This window comes from Lissotriton helveticus, chromosome 3_1, assembly GCF_964261635.1.
Source record: "Lissotriton helveticus chromosome 3_1, aLisHel1.1, whole genome shotgun sequence".
In the NCBI taxonomy this organism is placed as follows: domain Eukaryota; kingdom Metazoa; phylum Chordata; class Amphibia; order Caudata; family Salamandridae; genus Lissotriton; species Lissotriton helveticus.
Genome location: NC_136061.1, coordinates 779,233,736 through 779,260,749, shown reverse-complemented (window position 1 = coordinate 779,260,749; position 27,014 = coordinate 779,233,736). Strand labels below are relative to the sequence as shown.

Genomic DNA, 27,014 nt, shown 5'->3' with positions numbered 1-27,014 from the left:
TGCTTGAAAGAATGGGATTTAACTGACGCTTCCTAGGGTTTGTTAACGTATTATACACTTTCTCATGGGCCCAAGCACGGGTAAACGGTGCTCTTCCTGACCCTTTTAAGATTGGCCAAAGCACAAATCAAGAGTGCCTGCTTTCGCCACTCCTGTTTGTTCTAGTTATTGAGATGCTTCCACAATGGATCAGGCGAGACGCAGGGGTATGGGGATTTCACTGGACGGTCCTGTTTTCCATCCCAAGAATATTCCACATTGTTCAGGTCTATGGCGAGTCGTCTGGTCTCGCGGTCAAGTGAGGGTAAACGACATATATGCCACTTGTGGGAGTCCCTCCACAAAATGCCAATATCTTGAAATTAACTTTTGTAGAATGCAAAGTCAACTGAAAGTTGTTCAAAATATTTTATGTGGTCGGTTGCCTAGACAACACCACCTTTTGATATGCTGATAAGGTCCCAGGCTTGAAATCCAGATAGACTGGCCACCTGTTTAAGGAGTGTACCATTCCATGGGGGGTCTCTACAGTCACTCTATCCTGCCATCTGATATGTTTAATCAACGCTTTACAACTCTTCAGGGAAATTCTTCCAATTTTAGGAAGTGCATGGGGAACGTGTGCACCATTAATGACAGAGTACAGATCATACGGTTACAGTAACTGGCACACTACGTGCAGAGTTTTGCCATTCCTATCACAAAAGAGCCAATCATTTTGGAGAATGAGTTGTAATGCCCAGTAGTAAAGTTAGAGATTAGGAATACCCAGTCCGCTGTCAAATGTGGCCTGTGGGCACTTAGATAGTGACATATGTGGGGTGCCAGCCGCCCATAAGAAGCAGGTGAGGTTGTATTGCAATGAGAGGAAGAAGTGCCGGGGGAATGGTTAGGGGTAGTTCTGAATGACAAAGAGACCGTGAGGGAGGATCATCATTTCAAACAAAGCTTCACAAACCAAAATATTAAGTGGTAGCTTGGCCCAGTTTGGCCCAGTTCTCCATGCTGCGCTGGATGGGCTCTACAGAGGGACATCATTGAAATTCCCAGCTAAGAACTCGGTCGGTCGAAATGAACATCCTTGGAAATGTAGATTTGAGTTGGAGCTAACTTCTATTTTTTTTTATATTTGAAGCTTAGGCATGCCCTCAACAGTCGTAAAATGTTGCTCCAAGCGATGTTGGAATTTCACTCGCTAAAGGCAAAGATCGCAATGGAGCAATATGGGGAGAAGGGAATATCACATATAGGACCGCCTGCACCACTAGTCTCACCTAGGTTCACCTGACCTTACCCGTTGACTCCTAGTGAGCTAGCATCCTGTTTTTATTTGCAGCCAGGGGACCCCCAGAATAAAGTTCATTCCGGTACCCTTAGCTTCATTTTAATACCCTTATTCACTATCACATACCACCCTGCCCACACACCCACACCTCACCATAAGGCTGTTGGAAAAAGATCTCCGCCAAAGAGCCCCTCTTTGAGGTGAGCCCGTCGGGGATTGCACCGCCTCCCCGACGAGGAGCAACCGCCGATGATGAAGCATGACACCCTTCTGGGTGTGTGAGGCAATTCCATCCAACAAAATGGATGCCCTAGGGTGTTACACTTACACCTTTGGTCACGCCAGATAACTTTTCCCTTAGTCACGTATAGGAACAGTCCAGCAACCCCTCCTTGTTGTAATAATATCACATATTCACATATTCTTAGCTCCGATTCTCCCAATCCTTTCCTGTACCTCAGGAAAAAGTGGGCGAAGGACTTGTGACTTCTGGATGACAATGATTGTACTGAGACAACAATGGCCCTGCAAGTAATGGCCCTTTCAGCCAGACTCAGATTCATTCAATTTTATTACTTGCATCATGTTTATCATCATCCCTCCAGGCTGTGGCAGATGGGCAGAGCCCTTTTCGGCTGCTTGTCGACTATGCCATAGTTCTGAGGGCACACTCATACATACTATTTGGAGTTGTCAATCATAGTAACATACTGGGCTAGAATACACACATAACTTGGAAGCCTACAGGGCTACATGTAATGTAGTGGTACTTGTATAGCGCACAAATCACCATGAGGCATCTCGGCGCTTGTACGAATACCGCTGAGGAACCCTTCCTGACTTTTCCCTGTGAAGTGCCCACTCCTGGGCACCCCCAAGGTGAAGCCAGGCATCCTAGCGTTGTTGGGGCCGTTGTGGAGATTAAGCAAGCTATTGCCCAGAGTTGCAGAGTGGGACCCATGATTAGAATAGGCACCGAGGCGAGAATTATCAGGTTCGAGGAAGTTGAGCCCAGGACCCGCTGAGGCGGGAATTGAACCCTGGTCCCGGGCTAGACCTCTGCATCAGGGTCTGCCGCTATAACCATTGAGCCACACTTCTCCACTAGTACCGGGGGCAGCCCATTTGGTGATCATGGATGGCTTGCAGGAGAATAGCGGCGGTCGCCTGTTGCTATGCCTGGCCTACTTGATTGCAAAATGTGACACCTCGCCTTCGCCTACCCCCACTGTGGGTGAATGGAAAGGAGACATGGACAGATGTGCGCATGTGGAGGGACACAGTTTATTTAATTCGATTTGGTATAAATGGACTCAGCCTAGTGATGCCTGATACGCTGGTCATGACATCTACCTACATAACATTGTGCACAGATATTATCGGGTATACAGTTTGCTGACCTTTTATCTCCTATCTTTTTGAGACTAAATGTGTGATGATTTTGCATAAACAAAATAATTATTGTACCTGTTTCTTAATGTTGCACAACTATATGATTGTTTGAAAAAACATTACTATGAACATTTGATGATTTCCAGTGCACCGGAACCAGGATTGAAACCTTGATCAGGAGTGTGTGTTTTTTTATATTTACAAAGGCAGTGATAGATCCTAAGTACAAATGTAGCTCTGGTTAGGTCCAACACTCAATTCAAAAGGCATTTTCTGTTTTGTTTGATGGTTCTGCACAAAAGTATAAACAAAAAGATACATCCACTTTGGATTATTCAAGGCAATATTAGTCTACTCTAGATCCATCAGATGGGGCCAAAATAAAGAGAGGATCCCATTTTAACTCATAAGATATGATTCCCATCCCATAGGATTAATCTGCTCCTCAATACGAAACAATGGATGATTGGAATTGCACCAACCTTGGAATGAAAGTAGAACAATACTCAAGGAAGTGCCTTTGCTTAGTTCAATGTAAATCCGTCAAGCGATCAGCTGGCTGGTGGCAGGGTCTTAATGGAGGCCAGGCCCTACAGCAGCCCCTGCCACACGCAGCCGAAGGTCATGTACTTCTGAGATGACTTTCCACAAGAGACTGGGTGGAGGCACTTACTTGAAGCCAGTCCTTGTGCCCAACCCCCACAGAGGGTAGGGTGCACGGCTGGAGATCAAGTCAGGCCTGGCAGTCAAACTCCTCTGTGCTTGGTAGAAGGCTGCATGCTGCTCGGGTTGGCCCCTCCACAGTGTTTGTTCAGGGTCTGACAAATGCTGTGCGCTGCAGGGGATGGACTTCCTGTGGGTGGTTGGGAACAGACTACTCCCACTGCTTATGGTAGAAGGCTGTGCACTGTGTGGTTGGTGATCTGTGGGGGATGTGCAGGCAAATCTCAGTGAGAGCAGCCGAAGGTCGGAGGCTAGGGCCTCTGGGCAACCACCTCTGTACATGACCAATGGCCATGTGCTGCAGCAGTAGGCTGACTACAAGTGATTGGGAGCAGGACCTGGCCAGAGGCCAACCACTGCCCCAAGCCCCTGCCCAGGCTGAAAGCAGAGACAGAAAGCAGAGGTAAGTTCCTAAAGGTTACTCCTAATGCGAACGGCAAAAGGCTGTGAACTGTAGGAGCTAGACACCTACTGAAGTCCTGCAGGCAGTCCCCTAAGCGCACAACAGAAGTCCCAGGGGCCAGGTCCTGCAAGCAACTCCTGAACAAAACATCAAAAGCCTTACATTGGTCCTGCATGGAGGGTTGGGCACTTTACAACCTCTGGATAATATCATGAGTAAGGTAATCAGTAATGCCATCAATTATGTCATTTGATGTCAATAATGATGTAATTTCAAATGTCTTACTTACTTAAGAATCTTTATTCGGTGATTAAAAAACACCATAAAAGCACAAACATATATACAATAATAAAAGTTATTAAACATTAGTCAAGATCCTTATACAAAGCTAGCATGGCTAAAAGGATATCGATATACAAATCCATAAGCATACAATAAAGAGTCCAAGTCTTTCATACCTAACCCCTGGTCATCCTTAATCGGACCGCAACCTTAATAAAATTCATGATACAACACAGGGTTAGGGGATCGGAAGCTTTTTGCAAAAAGACTAGTGCATCCCTGGCATGTTCCTGATGGGCATTTTTTAAAATATTTACAAGAAAACTGCGCCTGGGCATAGAAAAATAGGGACAGAGCAAAACAAAATGAAGGGAATCCTGCGGAGACCTATTGTCGCAGCCGCAGGGTCCCTTCTGCTCAATTGATGTGGAAAAACCTGCTGGGGAAGCCAACATAAAAGGAAGTAAATTCAGTCTAAAACGGCACATAAGAAATCTATCCTGTGCATTGTGCATGAGATACAGATAAGGCTCCATACCCTCCACACTCTTCACCAAATTATGCGCCCTCACAGTTTTTTTGAGTGTTTCTGCCTCAGCTCTGTAATGGATTTTCCGCTCTAGGAAAATTTCCCCTACTTGTTTCTTATGCTGGGCTAAAATTGTTGTGGGGTTCGTGAAGAGGTTTCCAAAACCTAAGTCTTCGAGGGTATTTTTCACATATTTGAGCCAAGGGATACGCATGCAGTTGGACCTATCTAAGCAGTCCAATAAAATGTCTCTGCTTAGATGCGCCTCTGGATTAGCCCATATTTTTAACCATGCCACGATTGGCCTAAATTTTAACAGGTCATCCAGGTATGGCCTCCCTAGCTCCCTGTGAGCTATAAATCCAGCGGTGCTAGTTGGTACCCTCAGGATAGATTTCAAATATTTGTTTTCTTCCTGTTGGATTCTAGTAGTGTTCACAAAGCCCCATACTTCTGCCCCGTAGATTACTTTGGAGCATGATACGGAGCAATACAAATTCACCACCTGTTCCAGGCTCCATCTACCTAACCTCCTGCCGTATCCTGCTATGGCCCCATTTGAGGCAATCATTTTGCTACAACGTTCCGTCACCAAGGAGTTAAACTGTAAAGCGCCATCGAAAGTCACTCCGAGATAAGTGAACGTTTTGACCTCCTCTAAAATATGGGTACCTATTGTATAAATAAATTTTGAGGAAGGTTTTTTGCCGGCCAGGAGCACATAAGATTTACCCAGGTTAACAGATAGATCCAGGGTGCTCATGAAGTTAACGAACCCATCAATCAGGATTTGTAGGCTACGCGGGGTACGCGCGAGCAGAACCGCGTCATCCGCGTAAAGCAAGACAGGGATATGCCTCTGCCCGACCCTGGGGGAATCTGCCTTTAAACCCAAAAGAAACTGCTCCAGGTTGTTAATGTAAAGGGAAAACAGAAAAGGGGCAAGGATGCAACCTTGTCTTACTCCGCTCTTGCATGGAAAGGAGTCAGACAAACCTCCCTCCCTGTTAAATCGGACCCTGGCCGTAGTGTCGCTATGTAATTCCCTTAGTATGGTGATTAAACCACTCTCAATCCCCATACTTAACATCATGTCCCATAGCTTTCCTCTATTGACGTGGTCAAATGCTGCTGCCAAATCCATGAAACCCATATAAATAGGTTCATCACTAGCCAAAGTGTATTTGGCAGTCAGCATGTAAAGGTTCAGGCATTGGTCGCTGGTAGACCTCCCTGTCCTGAACCCGTATTGAGTGTCCGAGAAGATGTTATTCTCATCGGTCCACTCGGACAGTCTGTTAAGGATTGCCCTACCCAAGAGTTTGGCCGATACGTCAATCAGGGAAATCGGCCGATAGCACTTAGGGTCGTCCCTGTTGCCATTCTTAAAAATTGGCACAATAATTGCTTTTGACCAGGATGGTGGCAGGTCACAAGAGATGGCAGTATTTATGACCCTGGTCATCAAAGGGGCCCATAAATCTATATTACTGAGAAATAGGTCAGGGGGGATCCCATCCGGGCCCGGAGCTTTCTTTTTAGTCAGACCCTCCATCCCTACAGTGATCTCTTTAAGAGTAAATACCACCGGAGAAACCTGACTTAGCGTTACCGGTGGCTCTGCAGAGGTACCGGACTCATAATTATATAAACCTCTGAAATGTGAGATCCACTGTTCCGGTAGGATGTTAGCCCCTATGTCCGGGGAATCATTTTCTTGAAAAGTCGGACTATTAATAATTCTCCAAAAGCCCGCAAGATCCTTTCTTTCCCCTGCCTCTCTTAAGTCTGCCCAAGCTTCTGCCTGCAGGGCAAGTTTCCTCCTTTTAGTCTCTTTATTATATTTCTCTCTGCACGCCCTAATTTTTTGGGGGTCCCTCGGTTTTAGCTTTAGGCAGCATTTCAACTCCCTTAGTGCCTTAGAGCAGTCTTTGTCAAACCACCGAGGATTGACCAGGTTACGAGGGGGCGCACTGGACTTAAGTAGGCCATCGATCAGGTTAGCAATCTTCTCAAATGCTTCCAGTAACCTTGATCCCTGAACTTCTAAGTCTAGACAATCGTTAATGGCCGGTAGGCCCTTATCACCCAGGGTTTTAAAAAACTTTGCCCCATCTATTTTGGACCATTTCAGTCGCCTACCTTGGTCCGTGACCCTCTCCTCAATTATACCACGGGATCTAGTTCCAGCACCCACCCTATATGAGAGCACCAAAACGAGAGGGTTGTGGTCGCTAAAGCTGCTCCATTCTATCCCTGCCCTAACTATTTTGTTTATCAGGGATCTCGAAGCCAAAATATAATCTATGATGGATGAGCAGCCCCTGCCCTTAAAAGTTGGAGGAAGTGTACCATCCAACTGTGGGTCAATCATGGTAATGGTGTGTTCTAAGTCATACTTCAGCCGAAGTAGACCAAGAGCCGACCCAGTGGGTGTGTGAGAGAAATGCGGCCCCTTTTCCAATGGGCATTGTGACCAATCTGAATTTGCCGTGACCAATGCCGGACAGAGATGGCAGTTAAAATCTCCCATTAATAGCAGCCCATAAGACTGCCCTTTATTTTGGGATGTTATTTCTTGTTCCAGCCTCTGATCTAATTCAGCTAGTAGCGGGGTATGGTTGTTTGCTGACTCAGTGTTATAGATGTTAAAGATAGAGAGTCTTAGCCCCTTTCCAAGGAACCGAGCTACCTGGATCCCATATGAGTTCCAATCTGGAGAAAACCAGGTGCCTGGGAGGTCTAAGTCTATGTAAATGGACAACCCGCCCATTGCTCTCCCGGATCTGGATTTTCGGGCAGGAGCAAAAAAGCACTTGTACCCCTGTAGGTGGTAATTGCTCACCAAGGCCCATGTCTCCTGAACACATATGACATGAAATTTCCTAATAAAATCAACCCATTCCTTGTTGGCGAATTTACCCGCTAACCCCGCTACATTCCAGGAAATCAGTCGCATACCCTCCCCCCTCCCTTCTAAACCCTCCTGTAGGTTTGACAAAATCTCCTGTGTTAGCCCCTGCATGGCCAGCCCATGTCCCCCTCCTGTACATTCTGTGGCTGTAACCTTGGGTTCAACGCACCCTGGTTTCCCAACGCCAGTCATTTCAGTTTGCTGAACATAAGAGCTCCGCACTCCCAACACCTCGACTAAGGCACTCTTTTCTATATGACCCTGGGGGGCATTATCCATCTGTCAATCAACCCCCTCTAAATCATTCAGACAATTGAACCGATTATAGGTGTGAATGGGTGGTTCTGGTCGGCCAAATGAAGCTCTATGGTTAGAATCCTGGTGTCTCCCCCTCCTGCCAACCCTCTCCCAATTGTATTGCATTTGTGGCGGCTTCAATGGGACTGGAGTGATGGGAAAGAAGAAAGACACCCGAAGGGTTTGAATAGTGGATTCCATAGATCTATTTTTCCCTTGACATATATAGGTCACTGTGTCTGTGTCCCTAAAACTCACCAGTACGCAGTCCCCAATAATGGATTTTTGGGTTCTCCCCACCCATGGCACCCTTCTTACCATTATGATTTCATTATTAAGGTGTAACGGGAGGGGTCTATTTGTGTTTAGCCACTTAATGACCCTACTTTTCAAGGCACAAAAATCCTCAGTTTCACCTATTTCAAGTGGGGGAACACCTGCCAAGACTACAGTAAAATCATTAGTCTCGGGGGGTAGGTTGGGCCTACGTGGTCTCGGGGGAAGTTTCATTAGGGGGATCAGTGTGGTACTGTCTACCTGCTGTGCCGAATTAACCGGACCTGACGGGGGAATGGGGATGTTAAAATTAGGAGGCCTAGTTGATACAGGGTTATTTTTTAAAGGATGTTGCGAAACCGCCGTATTTGCGGCTTGTGAGGGGACTGTATTTGCAGCCCTATTTACAGGCTGATGAGGGGCTAAAGTAATGGGAGTGTGTTCTAAGTTCCTTTTCTGGTGATCAGCCGGGATTTTCAGACTACCTAATGTGGTCTCCAGTATGGTTAGTCTGATCTCGATCTTTTTTATACTCTCGCTAATCGGTAATAATAGAGACCTTAGCAAGAATTCCAGGTTCCCAAGCGGCACAACAGAAAGGGGAAGGTTAGCGATATTAGTTCCCACGTTTATTGTTGTTGAGGCGGGCGCTAAGTTATCCTGGGCAGTAGATTTGGGATGTGGATCAGCCGGTAACTTTGTTACTAGTACAGGGGGTTTAGTAGAAGACTTCCCAAAGTCCAAACGCGAGATTTTTGGTTTATTCCTTCCCTGCACGCCCTTCAACTTTCTTCTACGTTTATTAGTGGGAGGCCCAAGTGCTCCTTGCGCAATAGCAGGTATGGGTTGAACTTTACTAGCCTTAGGACCTAGGGGTGGTTGGGAGACTAAATCAATAGTCACCCTAGTGGGGCTGGGACTGGTAACTGGAACTATGCTCATAGCTTCAACTGGTGATGTGTTCATACAACCCCTCAACAGGAGTGGGACATCGTCTATTAAGGACAGCTCCTCCCTGGGCATAGTGGATTGATCTCCAAGGGGGGTGTTTTTCAAATTGTCTATTGAGCGTCTCCTTTCAGCCCTTAATCGAGACAGGTTGCACTCTTTGTCCCCCTCCACCCCCGCCCGCGGGAAATAATTCTCTAAGGTCCTGCTTTTAGCTCCTCCCGGCTTCAGTGGAGTACTCTCCTTTGCAGGGGACGGCATTATACAAATACAAAGTTATATTTGGCCGGGGATTGTGGCCAGAAGTGCGTCCAGGAATCAAATACGCGAACAAGGGAGGTGGGCCCGGCCCGGCCTCCTGCGGCCCCGGACGGCCACAGACGGTCCCGCCCTTGTCCCGGGCTTCTCCCGCGCGCTCCCACGCCGCGGGAGAACTGGCCTCAAAATATAATAATCACTGACTAGGAGGGGGAGGGTTCGGGGAGAGCGGCCCAGGTGATCACAATCCAGGCAGGCGGGAGCTCCTGGGAAACAGAGTCCCAGCACCCGCGCTCGCAGCCCCGCCTCGCACAGTCCTCTCCTGCTTGTCCCTCAGCAGTGGCCCCCGGCGATGGTCAGACTCCCCTCACGATGCGGGACCCGCGGAGCGGGTACCGCGAGGAGTAGAGGAGAAAGGGTAAAAGCAGCAAAGTCCCAAGTGCAGCGTCCGTTCTGCAATGCGTCCCACTGGGCAGTCCAGGCACACAAGTTTAAAAAGGCTCGAGGGCGGGGGGGAGGGTCGGGGAGAGCGGCCCAGGTGATCACAATCCAGGCAGGCGGGTGCTCCTGGGAAACAGAGTCCCAGCACCCGCGCTCGCAGCCCCGCCTCGCACAGTCCTCTCCTGCTTATCCCTCAGCAGTGGCCCCCGGCGATGGTCAGACTCCCCTCACGATGCGGGACCCGCGGAGCGGGTACCGCGAGGAGTAGAGGAGAAAGGGTAAAAGCAGCAAAGTCCCAAGTGCAGCGTCCGTTCTGCAATGCGTCCCACTGGGCAGTCCAGGCACACAAGTTTAAAAAGGCTCGAGGGCGGGGGGAGGGGTCGGGGAGAGCGGCCCAGGTGATCACAATCCAGGCAGGCGGGTGATCCTGGGAAACAGAGTCCCAGCACCCGCGCTCGCAGCCCCGCCTCGCACAGTCCTCTCCTGCGTGTCCCTCAGCAGTGGCCCCCGGCGATGGTCAGACTCCCCTCACGATGCGGGACCCGCGGAGCGGGTACCGCGAGGAGTAGAGGAGAAAGGGTAAAAGCAGCAAAGTCCCAAGTGCAGCGTCCGTTCTGCAATGCGTCCCACTGGGCAGTCCAGGCACACAAGTTTAAAAAGGCTCGAGGGCGGGGGGGAGGGGTCGGGGAGAGCGGCCCAGGTGATCACAATTCAGGCAGGCGGGTGCTCCTGGGAAACAGAGTCCCAGCACCCGCGCTCGCAGCCCCGCCTCGCACAGTCCTCTCCTGCTTGTCCCTCAGCAGTGGCCCCCGGCGATGGTCAGACTCCCCTCACGATGCGGGACCCGCGGAGCGGGTACCGCGAGGAGTAGAGGAGAAAGGGTAAAAGCAGCAAAGTCCCAAGTGCAGCGTCCGTTCTGCAATGCGTCAAATGTCAGTGGTGATGTTTAATGTGAGGTCATAAGCAGTGCATGACAGGTCTTGTGAGCCATGGTTAGTTTACCTAACTTTAACGGGTAAAATTCCGTGGTTTTTAGATTTTGCGATGTAACTTTGCTTAAACAGTTTTTTCAGTGAATTTCTGTGTTTTTATATCAAGTGCCACTGCTCATTGCATCTTAACAACTATTTACAGCTAATCCCTTCTGAGCACTTCCTTTGGCTGTGCGCAAAGAGGGCCTGGCCGTAGGACAAAGGCTTGGCCAGGCCCTGTGGCCACTGCACATGATCTTTGGCCCTCTACAACAAGGGATGTCTGCGGGGCCTGGCCTATGGCCTGGTTGCGCACTTAACTTGCAGTAAGCAGTTAAGCTTTTCTCCTAGCCAGTATATATTTGAGGGGTGTTTTGGGGTTTTGAAATAGATCTTTTTGTGTTCTGTTTCCAAATGTATTTCTGAATGTTTAAACACTTTTTAAAACGTTGTTATTCATTTCTGGGACTATTTTTGACAATAAATAAAAACTGTTCCGTCTTAAATTTTCAAGAAAACGTTTTTGGAAAACTTAATTCACTATTTATTTTTCAAATTGGTAAAGAAGATTTGATTAATACAAGTAAAAATACAATGACATCCATCAAAAGTGCTTCAGTTCTGAAATATCCAAAATCTCTTCGATCTTTTAAAAGCGTACAGACAAGCTGATAAGAGCTCAACCATCGATTTAGGTTATTGAATTACTCCTTCTTTACAAAGCCTATAGCACACTGTCAGAATCTTTAGTCGATCTCATTGGTAATTTCAACAATATTGTTATTCATATATAATCAGTGATGTCATCAATTATGCCACTTAACATGTCATGAGTGATGTAACATGTAAGGCTATAAGCAGTGCATGATGGAGGTGCAAGTTACAGTTAGTTCAGTAAACTATAACTTAAGTATTTCAATTTTTTTTGCTTTTTAAATGTTAGCTTGTGTCTAACAACTAAGTATGTTTTGTAATATGTCTTTATTTGCATTTATATAGTGTTACAATCTGCATAAAAATTACATTGTATACATGAACACTGAATGTTCTGGGTTTACCAATTTAACAATACTTATATGTGTGATACACCTAATACTTCTGAGATCCTTCAGAGCGGATTCTTTCGCTTTGGGGCGGCTTGCACGCCCAGCAGAATCAAAGCTCACCCTGGGGATGACAAACATTGGTCTAACTTCTCCAAATGTTTATCAGAACTAGGTCTTAGGGATCGACATCACTTGTTAAGGAGAGTTTCAAAACCCATCCATAGCATAAGGAAGGAAGACAGTTAAGGAGGGATGGGGAGGGGCGTGTCAGTCCAGATGCAAAGCAGAGGGGAAGGAGGAAAATGGCATGTGTCACCTGGGGAGTGACTTGGATGGGGTCTCTACTCTCACTGTGTGCAGTCTCTTAGTCATTGGAGGATTGCCCACCCTACTTGGGGTTCCCCAACTTGACTATCAATTTACATATGAATACCAGAGAATGGCAGCCCCAGTCCCGCCCGACGCTGCACAGTGCGGGACAGGGCAACTGCTTCTTCCACCATCCACTTGTGCACCATCCTGGGCAAGCACAGCTCAAGGTGGGGTGTAGCAACCATCCAGGACATCACTATCAGATGCTTGAATAAGATCATAGCAAGGGCTATCATTTTCAGATATTTCGTTCGCTTTATCTTTGTTATCCCCAGCATGCACATTAAAGGGTCCAGGGTCAGCCGAACATCAATCACTTCAGAGACAAGTTCCAATACCCGCACCCATTTATGCATTAGTACCAGGCATTCCCACTCCATATGCAAAATGTCATATTCTGGTATCCACAACTCAGGCATGCCAGAAACGATCCCGGGAACATCTTATGTACCCGGTGCGGCATGAGGTAGGTCTGGTTCCGTAACTTGATCATCAATGTTAGCATGTATATATCCCAGAGTGTGGCAGCACCAGCCTCGCCCTAACGCTGCACATTGCGGGACATGGCATCTGCTTCCACCACCACAAACATGTGCACCGTCCTGAGACAGCACAGCTCAAGGAGGGGGTGGTCAGGGCAGCCTTCCAGGACATCGCTATCTGGCACTTGAAGAAGATCATAGCCATGTCCACTATTTTCAGATAGGGTTTAGCTGGGTTCCTCCTCTTTGTTATCCCCAGCAAGTACAGCAGGGGGTCCTGGGTCAGCCGAACATCAATCCCCTCTGAGACACGCTCCGTCACCCTTACCCCCATCTGCGCTAGTACTGGGCATTCCCACACTATATGCAAAAATATTTTGTCCTGATCTACGCAACGCGGGGATGCTAGGAACGCGCCGGGGAACATCTTACCAGGTCATGGGTGGTCTACAGATCTTGAAAGGCACGCAGCACTCTCTCCGCATATAAGTCACCCATTTCATTCACCACTGCCTTATGCCACTGGGTTGGGTCATGAGCTGCCAACATGTCCCTCCCCTGCAGTACGCTCCACAGCGGCAACTGCGAGGCACATTCGCAAGGCGACATCAGGTTAGATATACATGGATGTACGTGTTTCAGCTGTGCCTGCCCACCCGTGTCAATCTGCTCAGTACACTCGATGGGCCACCCCAATTCATCAATCAGTCCAGCACCTTAGTGCCCCGAGTTCCTCACGGATCACCGCACTTCTTGCCAATGTACTGTTAGCCATTCAGCGCATGGGTGATTGTAGCTGTGCTGCAGCAAAATAAAGCTCGAGACCCAGCAACCCCAGACACCCCGCTGCTACCAGCCACTAGAGTGTGGCAATCAACTATCTTTTCCGTCCACTTCCCCAGATTAAGTCCGATATGATTCTTACAGTTTCTTAAAGAAGGCCCGAGCAGGCATTGTTGGAAGGGCCGCAAATAAATACAGAAAACACAGCAAGACTACCATCTTCACAATGGACTTACATTGTGGTTCCGTGAATTCTGGACCCGTGCCATAAACATCGTCGAATCATGACGATTTTGGTATCAATAGACCGAGAATGACCAGTATACTATATACGAGTATTTTCGTCGCATTCGAGTGACGAGATCACCATAAAACCAAAGATTCCGTTCTGAACCCTCGGGTTCCATTTTGTGTACGGCAGCCATTTTGTGGTTGCCCTCATATAGGCCGATGACTAAGGCCGAACGAGTCTTTGGGACACGTACACCTTCAGCTGACTTCTGTGTGACCTGGGCAAGCTGACTCTGTTGCCCAGAGCCAGCCCTGTTCGGCAAGTTCCTTTCCCAGTGGCCGACCGAGATTGAGATCAAGGCACAACCCACCATAAAACACTTTATTGCACACAACTATGTCTAATCTTACACACACCTGTCTCTGCTCCCTGCTTTATGACCTACTTTACGATGAGGAGGTGCCCGTTTTTATTAGGGGTCCGACCATCTATCTGATGAAGAGTGTTGGGTTTTTGCCAAGTCATTTATGGTGGGCTGGACGATGAAACGTGGGTTTTCCATGCAATACGTGATGGTGGGTTGGACAATGGAATGTGGGCTTGTCATGCAATGTTTATTGTACACATGGGATCGGTTTACTGTAAAGAAAGAATGTTTGCCTGAAGCGTGATATTTTGTATAAAAAGGGTTGACTGGCTTTGTAAATTTGAGCAGTCTCCTACGAATATACAGCCACTGTACTTCGTGGACCTCTATTACTGGTTGCAGCCAATAAATTTGAACTTTGACGTCACCAAGAAGTTGCCACGTTTCTGTAACTCTGAGACAGGTGAATCTAGGAGATTTCAGGTGTTTTTCCCCTGGCACCACTGGGTCCATAAAAACCCGGTTCTCCATTTGGCGCCCAATGTGGGGCGATTTCAGCGGTACCGGTCCAAGCCAGAGATTCGTGAGGAGCTTCGTGTGGAAATTCTGGAGGAAGGCCGCCACTTCATCGACCCCTGTATGTCGACATGGTCCGAAAGTCTTTGCTGCGAGGTTCCCCGCTTACCCGACGGCTACGAAGGACTGCTGCCCTGACTATCGCCCTGTCTTGGAGCCTTAGACGATTTGTAGAGCGAGACGATAGACGGGTCTTCTGGTGACGTCATCGATACCTCAGTTAAGTATGAGTGGAGCGTCTCCCAGTGCTTAGTTTGGTTCTTGGTTTGGGTATCCCCTTGGGATCTTTGATTTGGAACTTGCAAGTACCAAAGCCGAGGGATTCGTGTATTCACGAGACTATCGTATTTGATAATCCTTTGAAGTTTGAAGCTAGACTAGTGAGCGAAGATGCCTGGTCTTAGCAGACTTGGAAATTTGTTCCGTTGTGGTCGAAGTAGGGAATCCCGATTAGAGGACTCGTGTCCGGTTCCTCCGATTGGGACTCCAACCTATGAGCTTTACGTAAAACATGGCGTGGGCCCTATCACATATAACGAAGTATGGGTTAGGTACACAAGGAAGGATGGTGTCCTAAAGTGGCCCCAATATGGTATTTTTGACACAGAAGTTCCAGATAATCTAGAGGTTAAACTCTTTAAGAAGAAAGCCCGGCCGGCGATGTTTGACTCTTTCCGCCTATGGCGGAAGGAAGCCAAACAGAAGGAAATTAAATTAGCGAAGAGAAATAAGAGAGAAAGGGGTATTTCGATAATGCAAGCTGCTATGCAGTTTAAAGATAATGAAGAAGAACAGATGAGTGGGCAGTTGCACAGGCAACGTAAAATGGTGATCGATAAATGCTATCCAGCTTTGCCGCTTCTTCAGCAAGAGGCAGCGAAGGAACTTGAAAAAGATCCTTTAATGTCCCATTTGTTGAGTTCGCCACCTCCCTATGCGCAGAGTGCTACAGCACCTCCGCAACCTTTAGTTGTGCAACCTCCAGTTGCTGTGCCTCAAATTCTTCCACAGCCAGCACTTCCACAGCCGCCAGCTCCTCTTCAATTGGCTCTTACTACTATGGCGCAGCCTCCTCAAGGGCCGCCAACTTTGATACCTGCTCCTCCTTTACTTCCTACGACTTTCTCGCCTGTTCTTGCTGGCTCTTCTGTTCCTGCTCCTACATTAACTTTTTCTCAATCTGCTTTATCTCCTGTTCTGTCAACTTCTCCTTCTGTTCGACAGAGAATGAACAACACTGTTACTAGTCTTTTCTCTCCTTTCTTTGGGTCGCATAGTACGACCCCTGAGTCGGAGCGTAAACAGTTGCGTAGTCAACTGCCTGATTCACAGTAGAAAGAAATATTGGCTCGTTTGGCGCGTAAATGGGTCACTCGTCCTTTAAGATACGATGTACAGTCTGTTATGGATGTCTTCCATCAATGGGAAGCACCGAAGCAGAGATATGTTTTTGATAAGATGTGTACTTTCCTTCGTGAAGAATGGGAAGATGATGATGTGGGGCAGGCTCCTTCTGAGTTGTTCGAGATACAGTCGGAGTTCGCAAAAGGTACGATTGTGGGTTCCGATGTTGAGAAAGCAGTTGCGACGTTGTTGTCGTTTAGGAGTGAGGCTCTTTCACAGTTGTTGTTTGAGCCTGATCCATCTGTTAGGAAAAAGGTACGACAGTACCCAATGAGAGAAGTTCCTCCGGTATGGAAGGAAGCAGTTCAGGCTGATGCTGGTCTTAACATTGATGCCTTACCGGCTCATTTTCAGCGTGTATGGGTACATGTTCCATGGAAGCGTGCTGAAGTTTTGGCTCTTAAGCAGACTTTACCTGACCCCCGTAAAAATCCTGCAGGGTATTACAAGGAATTATCACAAACTGCAGACTCATGCATTATGAACTTAGCTGATATAGATATGTTGTTTGGGAATGTTGTTCCACAGCCTTTATGGGGATTGATTCGTCATACGGACCATGCGCAAGAGTTAGGTGATACTTGGGTTAATCTTGCTGCTGCAGATGCACGACAAGTTGGTGGTGCTAAACCTGAGCCTTTGGTAGCAGAACTCCCTGGTAAGATCGTTACTTACATGAAGACCTTAATGCCTGCTATGCGAGTGAATTGGGACAAATTGTCTGCATGTAAGCAGAAGAAAGATGAAACAGTGTCAGATTTCTTCACCAGGTTTGAAGAGACGTTTATCGACCACAGTGGTCAAGACATGAGTACAGAAGGTGGTCAACGGTTGTTCGTTGACAAGTTTGTACATAATTTGCTTCCCGAATTGTGTAAGAAATTGAAAGATTCAGAGAGTTCATGGGCCGTTTCCTCTTCAGCGCAAATACTGGCTACTGCACAGTATTACGAAAATAGAGATAAGGACGAGAAGGATAGAGCAGACAAGAAGACTAAAGAGCTAAAGACGAAGGTGCTTTTACAGCAAGCGTATCCGCCCCGTAATAACCAGCGTGATTATCAACAGCCTCAGCAGTTTCAGAGACACTCGCAAAGGTTTGAGTCCCCTCAGCAGCGTTTTATGGTAGGCCCAAATCAGCGTTCATATTGTAAGGAAGAGGGTAATTTCAAATATAGTTGTCCTATTCTGTTACAGCGTATGAATGGTGTTTCTGGCGCTAGAGGTCGTGGTATTCAGCAAGCTCCTAGAGGTAGGGGACGTGGAGGTTTCCCCCAGAACGCGCGTTCCCTTCCCGCACAAAACTCAATGAATAGCTTTGATCAGCAGAATGGTGCATCTGGTAGAACGACTCAGTATTATGCTGACGACTACTATGTCGAAGGTGAGAACGTAGACGGTAATGATTGCTAGGACAGCCATGGACAAAGAGAGGGAGTTGTTTCAGTTCCAGTAGATCCGAGTGGACCTTATGTTGAGGTGATTACATCAGGTGTGTCAGAGCCTTTTCTGTTGGATACTGGTGCTACGAAGAGTTCTATTATGCACTCTAAACTCCCTGGCGCACCTTTGTCTGGCGAGACGAATGTTTCAGTAGGTTTTTCTGGCGCCCCGGTTAGGAACCCGATTTCTAACCCTTTGTCTCTTTCTGTTGGACCTCGTGAATTAGAAGCACCCCTTATTCTGACGACAGGTTGTGGTGAGAACTTGTTGGGATTGGATCTGTTGAAAAGATTGTATGCGACATTGTATTGTTCTCCTTCGGGAGTACAACTTACACTGGGTAAGAAAGTGATCTCTCGGATGTATTTGTCGAAGGACAAACTCCCGACGGAATTGTCCTCTCTTCCTGATATTCTTTGGGCTACTGGTCCTAATGATGTGGGTCTCCTGGAAATACCGCCATATGTTGTGACATTGAAAGCGAACATTAAAATGCCACGCATTCCCCAGTATAGGATTTCTAGTGATGGTGAAAGAGCGTTGTTAGCGATCATTTATGACCTGATTGAGAAAGATGTGATTGAGGAAACGAGAGGTAACGTGTGCAATAGTCCGGTTCTGCCTGTTTTGAAGCGTACTGATCCTTCTCAGCCACCTGTTTACAGGTTTGTGATTGATCTTAGAGAGGTGAACAAAATTGTAGTGCCACAATTTCCAGTTGTTCCTGATATCACTGCATTATTGACGATGATTCCAGCTTCCGCTACTTGGTTCTCGGTGATTGACTTGAAGAATGCTTTCTTCAGCATCCCGATTGCCGAAAAGAGTAGGGATATTTTCGGCTTCAATTTAGGAGGCCGATGCTTCCGGTTCAAACACACCCCTCAAGGCTATTGTGAGAGTCCGTCAATCTATAGTCAAGCTCTGAAAACAATTGTCTTACCTGATGGCGTTGCTCTTCTTCAGTACGTCGACGATTTGCTAATCGCCGCCGATACAGAGGAAATTTGTAAGAAAGCTACTTTATCATTGTTACGTCATTTGTCTGCTTTCCATCACAAGGTGTCTCTTGCAAAGTTACAGTATTGTCGACAAGAAGTGACCTACTTAGGTCATCTCTTATCGAAGGAGGGAAGAAGATTGACCCCAGAGAGAATTCAAGCGATTGCGAAAATGAGTGTGCCAATTACACAGAGAGAAGTACGTGCTTTTCTGGGTATTACGTCATATTGCAGACAGTGGATAGCAAATTTTTCTTTGTTGGCTAAACCGTTGGTAGCATTGACCTGTAAAGATACACCGAATCCTCTCCCATGGTCCGAAGATTGTCAGAAAAGTTTTTCCGAATTGCGTGATGCATTGTGTTCGGCTCCTGTGTTGGGTACTCCCGACTACAGTAAGCCCTTTACGTTGTATGTCCACGAGAAAGAAGGATGTGCATTGTCAGTGTTGACACAGTCTTTTGGAGACAAGCAACGTCCATGCGCGTATTTTTCGTCGATTTTGGATCCGGTAGCTAGGGCGTTGCCGAGTTGTTTGAGACACACAGCAGCAGCAGCTGTTTCTATTCGACAGTCTGCTGGTTTGGTGATGAATAATACATTGATCATGATGGTTCCACATGCAGTGGATACTTTACTTAACAGAACCAAGACACAGCACTTAACGAGTGCTCGATTGTCAGGTTACGAGTTGACACTCCTAGCGAGTCATGTGCACATAAAAAGATGCAATACGTTGAATCCAGCCACGTTATTGCCGATTACAGTAGATACAGATGATGTTGAACAGCATGATTGCTTTCTCAGGACAGAGGAAGAAACGAAAGGGAGAATAGACCTTAGGGACAATCCTCTTGTGAAGTGTGATGGTACCTTATGGGTGGATGGTTCGTGTTTCAAGCTTCCGAATGGTGATACGACTGCGGCATATGCTGTTATGACTTTGCATACGATTGTTGAAGCTGCCCGTATCCCACATAATTCAGCTCAAGCAGCAGAGTTGATTGCACTTACGAGAGCGTGTGTGTTGTCGAAAGGAAAGAAAGTGACCATATATACCGACAGCCAGTATGCGTTTGGTGTGGCCCATAGTTTTGGGCGTTGTGGAAGGAACGTGGGTTCCTCACGTCTCATGGTACGAAGATACAGCATGGTCAATGAACTCCTGGAGTCACTTACTTTGCCGTTACAAGTTGCGATTGTGAAATGCAGTGCACACAAGAAGGTTACCGACGATGTTGGTCGCGGTAATGCGTTTGCAGACGAAGTTGCGAAAGAAACGGCAAGAGATGTGCTGAGTCGAATGTATGTTGCGGGTCCAGCAATATGGGTTCCAGATAGAGGAATGTGTGAAGATACGATAGAGAGTGTAAAGTCAATTCAAGTTGAAGCTACCGAGAAAGAGTTGAGTGTGTGGAGAGAGAGTACGGGTAAATTGGATGCTAATGGTTGTTGGGTTGAGTTGTCAGAGCATCAACGATGGTTGTTACCCGATGCGTACGTGCTTGCAGTGGTTACGATGGCACATGGAATGGCTCACATCAGTGTGAAAGGGTTCTGTAAGTTGTTGGCTCCAGTATGGCAAAATGCTGGAATTCCTAAGTGTGCAGAGAATGTGGTCAAGAAGTGCATGGTGTGTTTGAAACACAATCCTGGTAAGGGAACTCCAACTCCAGCTGGTCATTTTGTTCCTCCAACGTACCCGTTCGAGGTTTTGCAGCTAGATTTCATCCACATGGAGAGGTGCAACAACTTGAAATACGTACTCGTGGTTGTTTGTGCCTTTTCAAGATGGATAGAAGCATATCCCTTGAAAGATAACACTTACTTGTCCACAGCTAAAGCCCTTGTTAAAGAGTTCTTCCCTAGGTTTGGAATGCCGAGAATGGTCTGGAGTGATAATGGGAGTGAATTCGTGGGTCAGGTGATGAAGAAAGTATGTGAAGGGCTAGACATCCAACAGAAATTCCACGCTGCAAATCACCCCCAATCAGCTGGACTAGTAGAATGCTATAATGGCACTCTAAAATTGAAATTGGCCAAGATTCAAGCGAGTTCTGGTCTTAAATGGCCTGACGCTTTGCCTTTAGAACTTTTATCGACAAGAATGACTGTGCATTCGCGAGTGGGACTTAGTCCATATGAGATCGTGTTCGGCCGCCCGGCCAACATATGGGGAGTGCCAAGGCCAACAAAATACAGTGAGATTGAACACCCTGTACTGCTTGATTATTTGTATGAATTGACGGCTAAATTGCGTGTTTTACACCAACAGGTTCACGATTCTCTGCCTCAGGCTTCTGAAGATCCAGGTCACATCATCGATCCTGGCTCATGGGTCTTGGTGAAAAATTTCCAGCGGACAAAGAATGATCAGCCCCATTGGACAGGCCCCTACCTAGTCCTGCTATCAACCAGATCCGCCGTGCGAGTGGAAGGAAAGAAACACTGGATCCACGGCGAACACTGCAAGAGGGTTCCTTTGCCTCTGCTGTACGACCGGTGGGTCCAGGAGGGTATCGCTGACTCTGAGACTGAGACTGTGCCTCGTTTTCTGCCTTTCAGCAATGCACATTTAAAAGGGACAAATTCTGAACGTGAAAGTGACAATCTTTTGCAAGTAGCTGTGCCACCGTCAATTCGATTGGACACTACCGAGCCTGAACTCATGTTCCAAGACCAGACGTTACCTGGAAAAAGCCGTTATAATCTGAGGCCGAGAACTATGGACAAATAAACAAATTCCTTCTCCTTGCTATTTTTGAAAGTGCAGCTCTCTCTCCTCTGAGAAACTTTTTTATTTTTATTTTTCGAACCACCATCCGGGTTCAGCTGTAGGGTTGCGGGCGACAAGTCTTTGGAGTGCAAGCCGAAGACACAAGGTCGACGGTTCTGGTTGGTTCTTGGGCGTTTCCCTTGGACTGACAGGCGCATTCCTTAGCACGGAACACCCTACCTCCGCGAGCAGCAACGTTAGAGGATGGAGTTTTTCGAGATGGAGAGACCTGCCAAAGAAATTAATTTCAAAGCCAGAATGTGTACAGTGATGACTAGAAAATGTTTTCTGATATTATGCCTTTTGATACTGTTTAGCGCAATGTTGTTTTTAATAGGATATGTTTTATTCTCTTTTTGAGTGACTTTTTTCCCACTGAACAGCCTACACCTTCTTCTACTGCCTCCACACATTCTTTTCACCCTCTGCCTGAACATGAATCGATTAGACGATTAGAGTTTGCCAATAATTCCTTCGTTCAGCTATTGCACCAACACCAATTAGTAGTGAACTCGACTAACTGTTGGGTGTGTGGTCTTATGCCTCATACAACAGATAAAGGTATTCCTTATCTACTGCTGCCATTTAGCCACAATGGTTCTGTGTGGGCATATCGAACGATGTTCATCAATGCTCGTGAAATCCACCCCCACGTTCTGTAAAAGATAATCCGAAGAATAGTGTTCTAGTGAAGGGTATAGTTGATATGATCAGAGGAGCTACTTCCTATGAGACTATCCCGAGAGATGAGACACTAGCGTACATTGGATGGAACATAACCGGATATGGAGTTAGTCTGAGTGAGAACCAGCGAGCGAAGAGATCCTCCCCGATCTGGGTTGTACCCCATCAGGGTCACTACTGTCTGCAGGGTAATGGCAAGAATCCGGGAGCTCAGTTAGGGAAGAGTATCTGCAATGAGACATATGTTTTTGTGTCTCAGACTTCCCCTTCGTTCCTAGCAGCTAAGGGTACCTATTTCATCTGCTACGATAGAGCGTACACATGGTTACCCCCTGATTTCTCGGGCACATGTTTTGTATCGTTCCTGTTGCCTCCAACGTATACAGCTGTGGCAGATTACCATAAGACAAGGGTTGCTAGAGGTGTCTTCAGTCAGGAAGATACTGCCGGACAAGAATTAGGAGATTTTCTGAAAGGTTTTCTGCCGTTCTGGGGACCTATGGTAAACAGCAGGAACATACGGCAATTGACGAGAGTAGTGGAGTCCGCGGTAGTTGAAACTGCCAATGCCCTTAGTAACTTGACTGCTGAGCTCCAGTCGGATCGTCTTATGACTCTTCAGAACAGAGTTGCGTTAGACGTCATACTTGCAGATCGAGGTGGGGTATGTAAAGTGATCTAATCAAGTTGCTGTATTTTTATTCCAGACAACGCTCCAACAGTGTACCAGGCCATTTCCAAACTACATAAGATCTCCGAATCTATTCATGTGGATAAAGGAGATTGGTCGTTGATGGGATGGTTCTGGGAACTAATATCCGCCTGGGGATGGAAGATTCTGATGGTCATTGGGATGATCTTAGCCATTCTTTTCCTGTTCTGTCTGTGGGTACAGTGTGTCTTTGCTATATGTGGCCTCTGCGCTACATTATGTGTAAGGAAACCTGTATCGAGGGATGAGCTAAGTAATAGGATGATGCTACAGCAACATCTCAATGATTTTATGAATATAGACCTGGACTCAGATTAGCGTGAGTATAGGTTATTGCCTATGTAAGGGCAAATGGAGGGTCTGTGGTTCCGTGAATTCTGGACCCGTGCCATAAACATCGTCGAATCATGATGATTTTGGTATCAATAGACCGAGAATGACCAGTATACTATATACGAGTATTTCCGTCGCATTCGAGTGACGAGACCACCATAAAACCAAAGATTCCGTTCTGAACCCTCGGGTTCCATTTTGTGTACGGCAGCCATTTTGTGGTTGCCTTCACATAGGCCGATGACTAAGGCCGAACAAGTCTTTGGGACACGTACACCTTCAGCTGACTTCTGTGTGACCTGGGCAAGCTGACTCCGTTGCCCAGAGCCAGCCCTGTTCGTCCAGTTCATTTCCCAGTGGCCGACCGAGATTGAGATCAAGGCACAACCCACCATAAAACCCTTTATTGCACACAACTATGTCTAATCTTACACACACCTGTCTCTGCTCCCTGCTTTATGACCTGCATTACGATGAGGAGGTGCCCGTTTTTATTAGGGGTCCGACCAACAATATGATGAAGAGTGTTGGGTTTTTGCCAAGTCATTTATGGTGGGCTGGACGATGAAACGTGGGTTTTCCATGCAATACGTGATGGTGGGTTGGACAATGGAATGTGGGCTTGTCGTGCAATGTTTATTGTACACATGGGATCGGTTTACTGTATAAAAAGGGTTGACTGGCTTTGTAAATTTGAGCAGTGTCCTATGAATATACAGCCACTGTACTTCGTGGACCTCTGTTACTGGTTGCAGCCAATAAATTTGAACTTTGACGTCAACAAGAAGTTGCCACGTTTCTGTAACTCTGAGACAGGCGAATCTAGGAGATTTCAGGTGTTGTTCCCCTGGCACCACTGGGTCCATAAAAACCCGGTTCTCCAACATCCTATTGGAGATAGGTGAAGGTGCATTTAGAAAGTTAGAGACTGACATACAACCAACAGATCTCTGCTGAGATAACCGTCCAGGAAGTCTTTTTCTGAGTGCTCGACGTTGTTCCCGAGATAGCAGGTCTCAAGACACCAAGGCAGTTTCCAGGCCTCTAGTCTCTCCCCCTCTGCCTGCCATACACACTGCAAGGGAAACTGGTAAGAATTCCCCCAGATTATGCTGAGGCCCGTCATCTCTCCAAAAAGCTCCAGCAGCACAAAAACAAGACCGGTAGCACCCGCCAGCGGTCACAAATATATATAAGGGCCTCATCAGTGTACAGTGCAACAATATGACAGTTTACCCCTACCGCCACACCCCATTATAGGCTCTGAGCCCGGAGGAGATTGGCTGGGGGTTCCATTGCCAGGGCAAAAATTATAGGTGAGAGGAAGCAAGCCTGCTGGGTACCCCACCCGATCCCAATCTGGCACAAGACTTGTTGTCCTGTTCTCACTCTGGCCTCCGAGGCTGTGTAAAGCAGCGTGATCCATCTGAGAAACAGAGGTCCAATCCCCAGGTCCTCCAATACCAACAGGTAGGACCACCCTAGGTTATCTGTTAGAAATGGCGGGTTGTTACCCTGTGCAAGTAAGGGACCATTCTTCCTAGTCAGGACAAGGAGGGATACACTTATTAAATAACCCCTGCTCATCCCCTTGGTAGCTTGGCATGATCAGTCAGGTTTATCTCAGAGGCTGTGTGTAAAGCATTTGCACATAACATACAGTAATACAGTGAAAATACTACAAAAGGACACCACATCAGTTTAAGAAAAATATCCAATATTTCATCTGTGGAAACAAGACCAAAACCGATAAAAAGTCACCATACAGTTCTTAAAAATATCAATAAGCAAAAGTAGACTTGAAATACAGCTCCTTGAAGTAGATTGCTCCGTCCAGGGCTATCACGACATTGTGTACAACAAATTCAAACAGTTCTGGCCAACCAAAGCATCATGGGCGAGCTATGGTGTCGGGAAGAACCACAAAACAGTCTCATTAGAAATGCAGGATGCCGGGGATCTAGCAGTGAGCTCCGAAGAGCCGAGGTCAGCAGGCGTCGGTTCCGGAGGTTGGTGCAGGAATCATCGGGCCCTTGAAGTCACATATGTTGAGGATCGAACTCCGTGCGGTTGAAGTCGGTAGCGCCGGTTTCCGTGGGTGGCGGTGCTGCGGTGTGCAGTGCAGCAGTAGGGCATGCAGTGCCCTCAGGTAGCATGCAGGCAGCGACTCGGTGGTGGTCATCCATCGGCATCGGTGAGACCAGGGCTGCGGTGAGAAGTGGTGCGGAGCTCGTCACAGTGCAGGCAGGTGACGGTGCAAGCAGCGGATGTCATCGTTGCTAAAGAGCTGTTGTCGCCTGACGAACCCAAGTCGATGGCGCCGGTGTTGTTAGGCCAAGGCTGCAGTGTGGGACAGGGTGGTACACATTATAGCTTACGAGTCGGTGCTTCAAACCCCGGTGCTAGCAGCAGCATCTATATCGCTGTGGAGTGGCATCGTCGGGATACCAGAGCGGTGCTCGTCAGGGTGCTGGCAGGTCACGGTGCAAGCAGCGGATGTCATCTTTGCTGAAGAGCTGTTGTCGGCTGACGAACCCGAGTCGATGGCGCCAGTGTTTTTAGGCCAAGGATACAGTGTGGGATGGAGTGGTGCACAGTGTAACTTAGGGGGTGCCCTCAAACCCCGGTGCAAGCAGCAGCAGCATCTACATTCCTATGGGGCGGCATCGTTGGGATACCAGGGCGGCGGTGTGAAGCAAGGCGGCTAAGTGGCTGCATCAGTAAAACCAGAGTGGTGGTGCGAAGTACAGCAGTGCCCTCTGCCATGCTTTCAGTACAAGGAGAAGGCAGCGGCTTTGTTGACGGCATCGGGTTGCTTTTTCTTCTACTGCAGTACAAAACACACAGTGCTGGTAGCAGATGAACTTGAAGTATTTGCTGTTCCTGAGACTTCTTGAACAGGGGGCAAGCTCTACCTCAAGCTGTTCCAGAAACTGAAACAAGGAAGGTGCAGAAAGTTCAGTCCAGTCCTTTCTCTGTAGTCTAGTCAAATTAGTTAAAAAAATGGGCTAACCTAGAACTAATTGCAATACAATTACTGTGAGTGGATTCTTATTGAAAATTTTCCGTAGAAAACGATGGTGAAAAGTCTACCACTCTATCATGGCGCGTTAATCCAATATGGTGGATTTTTCAAAATGGCTGCCCATTATTTAAGATATAGGGTATAACTGTTTATATGCCCATGTGTGGTATCATTTTATAGGTTTTTAGGGAAGGGAAAGTCAAAAATAACATCAAAAATTGTTTCTGATGACCATAATATCAAATAATCGTGGAATATGTCAGCTAGACAAAGTTTGTATAATTTTTTCGTTGACTTATATGCCAAAGTGTGAAGGAACGTAAATATTACAATTAACTTTTGAAATAAAAAGTTTGCTACTGTTTGTGTTTTGTTTTGTAACTTTGTTGTTATTGTTTGTTTTTTTGTTAATCAAAAATGTTTCATTTATGTGTTACAGGTTCTTGGAGTTGTTGTGAGATACAGTGAAAATGGACGGAGAAAATTGTTTAATTTGTGATGTGGTGTTTCAAGAAGATGATGATGTATCTGAACTCACTGAAAGAGGAGTGACTGGAATTCAAAAAACATGCAAGGAGAGAAAAATATCTAAGTTTCAAGTTTGTATTGGGCAGAAAGTTCACAAGAAATGTAATGCGCGTTTTGCTAACTTGAAAACTCCGTTCCAGGAGCAAGAATCAGATCCCACAACTTCTTGTGTTCTACAGTCGTGTGAAACCCCGTTTGGCTTTAGAAAAAAAAGTTTTTTCTGTGGCACTGAGTTAAGTTTATACTAAATTATCACATGGACATTTACTAAGCTGTCTGGACCAGTCGTTAATATTGGGGAACGTAATCACGCGAAAAAAACAATCAAATGTAAACCTGGTCAAAATATATCAATCATATCCCCTTAAACATCACACTAAATAGGGTTGAATGGAGGTAGTGACCAGGTTAAGGTGATGCTGAGTCACAGTTTTTTTATTTAGCTCAAGCCCCAATCTTAACAACTCAAAATGATTCAGACACAATGCTTTAGGGTATTTTCTGGATATGGAGAGTAAGGAATCAGGGTTA

General features: G+C 46.8%; 1 protein-coding gene across 1 annotated transcript in view; it reads right to left on the bottom strand.

Annotated features, from left to right (window-relative positions):
- Positions 1 to 27,014, bottom strand: part of RIC3 (RIC3 acetylcholine receptor chaperone) — a 190,325-nt gene that overhangs the window by 118,691 nt on the left and 44,620 nt on the right. The gene's annotated exons all lie outside the window — the stretch shown is intronic.